Raw genomic sequence first — 5,451 nt, forward strand, 5'->3', positions numbered from 1 at the left:
TGCACAATTGCACTCATCTCACATGCTTGCAAAATAATGCTTAAAATTCTCCAATCCAGGCTTCAATAGTATATGAACTGTGAACTTCCAGATGTTCAAGCTGGTTTTAGAAAAGGCAGAGGAACCAGAGATCAAATTGCCAACATCCGTTGGATCATCTGAAAAGCAAGAGAGTTCCAGAAAAACATCTAATTTTGCTTAATTGACTACACCAAAACTTTTGACTGTGTGGATCAAAACAAACTATGGAAAATTCTGAAAGAGATTGGAATACCAGACCACCTTACCTGCCTCCTGAGAAATCTGTATGCAGGTCAAGAAGCAACAGTTAGAACTGGACAGGGAACAACAGACTGGTTCCAAATTGGGAAAGGAGTCCATCAAGGCTGTATATTGTCACCTGGCTTATTTAACTTATATGAAGAGTACATCATGTGAAAAGCCAGGCTGAATGAAGCACAAGCTGGAATCAAGATTGCGGGAGAAATACCAATAACCTCAGACATGCAGATGACACCACGCTTATGGCAGAAAGCAAAGAAGAACTAAAGAGCCTCTTGATGAAAGTGAAAGATGAGAGTGACAAGTTGGCTTACAACTCAACATTCGTGCTTGCTTCGACAGCACATATACTAAAATTGGAATGATACAGAGAAGATTAGCATGGCCCCTGCACAAGGATGATAGGCAAATTCGTGAAGCGTTCCATATTTTTTAAATTTTAATGATGAAAGCACGATAGTAATAAATTTTCATATACCAAAAAAAAAAAAAACCTCAACATTCAAAAAACTAAGATCATGGCATCTGGTCCCATCACTTCATGGCAAGTAGATGGGACAGCAATGGAAACAGGGACAGACTTTATTTTGGGGGGTTCCAAAATCACTGCAGATGGTGACTGTAGCCATAAAATTAAAAAACTCTTGCTCCTTGAAAGAAAAGCTATGACCAACCTAGATAGCATATTAAAAAGCAGAGACATCACTTTGCCAACAAAGGTCCATCTAGTCAAAGCTATGGTTTTTCCAGGGGTCATGTATGGATGTGAGAGTTGGACTGTGAAGAAAGCTGAGCACTGAAGAATTGATGCTTTTGAACTGTGATGTTGGAGAAGACTCTTGAGAGTCCCTTGGACTGCAAGGAGATCCAACCAGTCCATCCTAAAGGAGATCAGTCCTGAATATTCATTGGAAGGACTGATACTGAAGCTGAACTCCAATGCTTTGGCCACCTGATGCAAAGAACCGACTCATCGGAAAAGACCCTGATGCTGAGAAAGACTGAAGGCTGGAGCAGAAGGGGGCAATAGAAGATGAGATGGTTGGATGGCATCACTGACTCAATGAACTTGATTTTGATTACACTCTGGGAGTTGGTGATGGACAGGGATGCCTGGCGTGGGCAGGTCATGGGGTCTCAAAGAGTTGGACATGACTGAGTGACTGAACTGAACTGAACTGAAAAGTTTTGTGTCTTGGTAGGGTGCTCCTTTACTGATTCTTTGGCTAGAGAACTCAGGCTTTTGTTGGGGGGATTTTTTTCTATCTGTGCCCATTGGTGTTTCCAAGTCTGAGATATATGAAGCAAAAAGTAAACCCAGTGACTTCACCATCATGTTGTTTCTTGGGTCCTGAGGTTCTTAGTCAATCTGCCTTCTTCATCTTTTTGAGTCTGTACTTTAAAAATAAAATTAAATAAATGTCCAGGGGTTTTAGTTGGATTTAGGATGAGAAATAGGGGAAATGTCTGTCCCAACTTGCTACAAGTGGAAGTCCCTTCAGATAGCTTTCTTTCATAATGGCTCCAATGTTTCCTGTTAGATAAACAAATCCTCATTGATTGAACCTATTCCCTGTTGTTGGGCATTTATGTTGTTCCCAGTCGTTGTGTTATAAACAGTGCTGCAGTGAACATTATATATTTGCTTAATAGGTCTGTGTGGTAGGGGGCTTCCCCGGTGGCGCTAGTGGTAAAGAACCTGCCTGTCAATGCAGGAGATGTAAGAGTTGTGGGTTCAACCCCTGGGTCAGGAAGGTCCCCTGACCCACTCCAGTATTCTTACCTGGAGAATCTCATGGACAGAGGAGCCTGGTAGGCTATGGTCCATGGGGTCTCAAAGAGTCGGACACAACTGAAGTGACTTAGCGAGCACGCCTTGGTGTGAGCATAGAACAATTCCAGAATTTGTTGACTAAGCGGGTTGGACTTCACCTGGTGGGTTGGTTCTTAGGATAGACAATTTTGGTGGGGAAACACATGGAGGGACAGGACAAGAGGAATGGGGGAGGGCAAGTTGGACTGGGACCAACCAGAGGAAGCACATTGCCAGGCCCAGACCAAGCAGCCTGCCCCAATTTATGCCAATAGTGTAACCCAGGTCCCTGGAAATTTTTCAGCTGGCCTTGGCCCAGCCTGGTCCTGCCCTCCTGGAGGTGCCACCCTCTAACTGCCATCTTTCGAGGGCTAATCCCTGAGGTCAGTTTGGGAGAATATGCAACCTTCTCTCCGCTAGTTGATCTTGCCCCGCAGGCATGGCCCTGATAAGGCTCAGGGTGCCTCCTCTGCTTGCTTCCTATTGTGACACCTGCGTGTCACCTATTGTGACCCCTGGCTACACCACTCAGTACAGAGCACACTTTCTATGCCTCATCTCAGGACACAACTGAGCGACTGAACTGAACTGAACCGAACAGGTGGGAAGGCAGGCTGGGCCAGGAGGAGCGTCTGGTCTAAGGCCACACAGCAGCGGGGAGGGGCAGATGTAAGATTCAGACCTGGGTGGTCTGGCTCTGAAGTCAGTGGAGGAACTTGGGATCCAAAGTGACCTTCTAGAACAGGCACGGTGGAAAAATGACCAGAAAGAGGGCTGCCCAGGTCTAGGCCTGTGAGGCAGAAGCCCTGAAGGAAGGAAAGTGGGAGGAGGGGAGAGGTTGGAGCTTGCCCGCCTTGGTCACCTGCAAAGACTTGCATAGGACGATGGGGCTAGAAGGGATTCCTGGGGTCAGGAGGTGACTGGCAGGCCCCAAGGGGGCCCCTGTTGGACTATGTTATAGAACAAAGCCCTGTCAGATGACAATTTTGACCAATCCTCTCTTAACCAGGCGCCTGGAAAACTCTTGTTTATCATTAGAGGCAAGACTGCTTTTAGCGGCATAACAAAGGCAGACAAATAGAGACATACAGAGGCCCACAGAGACATGCACAGCCCCAGACACAGTCACCCACACACACACACACACACCAGGCACGTACACCCAGGCTGTCCGCTTGGACAAACACGCATACATGGAGACAGGGCCCCAGAACGTGAGCACAGACGTGCACGCACCACACACACCCACACGGCAGCATATGGAGCAACCCTGCCTTCCCCCATAGTTTCCAGGAGGCTTAGCGGGGGGTGCGAGTTCCACATCTGACTTTCCTTGTGTTCGTTAGACTCTCGGTGTAATTAAACGTTACATTGAATAATCCAGCGCGGGCTCCGGGATGGCAGAGGCGGCTGTGGCGGGCCTGGCGACAGGGGCCTGGAGGGCTGTCTCAGTGCCACCCTTCTCCTCCACGCTCCTCCTGGCCTAGGACCCCGGAGTGGGGGACCCCTTGGCCACAGGGCCACGTGGCCAGGCCTTGGACAAGGATGGGAGTGGGATGGTGGTCCTGGGAGACCCTTGGGTGTCCTTAGCTTAGGAGTCCCTTATCTTCCACTCTAGCGAGGTAGAATTCCCACCTGGTCTCAGGGGCAGAGGAAGGGTACCCGGACACTGGGGAGGCCCTCTGTCCAGCAGAATGACCACCTTGCCCACTTCTCCTGGGGAGAGGAGGCAAGAAGGCCTTCCATTTCCTCCCTCTTTTCTTTTAAATGGGCTGTCGATGCCCCGGGCCTGCAAGGCAGGAGCCCAGTGTGGGGGCTGCAGACCACCTGCATGACTGTTAGTTGCCACCTGTGTGACTTGGTGTGAAGTTCCTCCCATCTGTGAGTTCAGTGTCCTCATGGGTAAAATAGGGGTCGTGGGAGGACTCACCTCGTGGGTTTGTTGGGGGATGAACCTGGCTCCTAAAGCAGTGCTCCTCAGACTTGCTAACAACCACACCTGGCCCAGCAGTTAAGCCACATGTGTGCATGTGGTTCTTTCCCACAAAGCTGATTTGGGTCACGCCTACTCATCTGCTGAAGGCGAGATTTTGGATCCAGTGTGGATGACATGGTGGCACCATCTTGGTCCCCGCTCTGAGTCTCGACTGCCTCATCTGTGGAATGGGGTTGACAACTGTGGGACCCAGCAGGGTGGCAAGGATGGAGCGGGCTTCTGCGATGCAAAGAACTGGACAAACTGCTGGCTGCTGTGTCCACGGGCAGCTTGGCTTCCTCCCCTCCCCTCCCCTCCTCTTGTTCAGATCTCCCTTCTGGAGCCGTAAGCCTCCACCTCTGCAGCCCTCGCCAGAGCACAGAGACGCGGCTGCCCCGCCCCCGGCTCAGAACCCAGCCAGCGCCCTCTGGGCAGGTTGCCTACCGGGTAGCAAGGACCTGGTGGTGTAGAGAACCCCTGAGCCCCCGACCCAGGGCCAGGTGGTGCTGGGGTGTCCAGCGTGCTGTCCCAGGGCCAGCCCTTTTCCAGTGAGGACTTTGAAACAAGTGCCAGCCCCTGGTGTGTGCCAGCTGGACCATGGGTGGGGTAGGCTGAGGATAAGCCATGAAGGAGGTGCCGTGGCTGGAAAAGAACCCTCCGGCCAAATCCTCACTAGAAGCCGACTCCCGTCTGCCACCAATGGCCTGGCTCCCAGAGGCGGTGAGTCTGGGGTGCGGGCCGACTCCCTCGTGTTACACACGTGCACTGGGGCCCACTCGAGCCTACGTATGTGTACTCACACTCACACTTGTGGGCAGGAGCCAAGACATGCTGGTAGAGTTTCCTGGACTCTCACGTGCAAACACAGATGGGCTCACCCGGGAGCACTATTACCTTCATGTTTGCCCACGGAGACGCAGATAGATCTGAGCTCACTAGACACACACAACTGTGTGCACACGTTCAAGAGACACGCGTAGCACCCAGAGACCTCCCGCTGCCGAGACCCTTCCATGCTCTCGAGAGACATGCCACCGCGTCTCCCGTCTTATCTAATCTGCACAACCTTTCCATTGCCTTTGTTTTACAGGGGACTCAGGCTGAGTGCACTTTCCAAAGCCACATAGCCCCCAGTGATAGCCCGGCTGGGTGGGATCTCAGGTCCTGGCCCTCAGTCCAGGGCTATATCTGTAGCTTCTCCACCGGCCTTCCTCCTTCTGTGGCTAGGCCATAGGAATGGCTGGAGAACGGGGTGCCTGAGCCTTTCAAAGGATGCTTCAAAGATGGAGCGCGCCCTTGGTGCCTCTCCTGGCAACTGGCGACTCTGAGCTGTGCTGCGGCAGCCTGTGAATAGTCAGGACCTCACAGAGACCCTTCTCCG

General features: G+C 51.4%; 1 non-coding gene across 1 annotated transcript; it reads left to right on the forward strand.

Annotated features, from left to right (window-relative positions):
• Positions 1–608: 608 nt before the first annotated feature.
• Positions 609–715, forward strand: LOC122421762. Its single transcript, XR_006263580.1, has one exon. It is a non-coding gene; the product is annotated as a U6 spliceosomal RNA (small nuclear RNA).
• Positions 716–5,451: the final 4,736 nt, after the last annotated feature.

The sequence above is a fragment of the Cervus canadensis genome, chromosome 18, assembly GCF_019320065.1.
Source record: "Cervus canadensis isolate Bull #8, Minnesota chromosome 18, ASM1932006v1, whole genome shotgun sequence".
Classification (NCBI taxonomy): domain Eukaryota; kingdom Metazoa; phylum Chordata; class Mammalia; order Artiodactyla; family Cervidae; genus Cervus; species Cervus canadensis.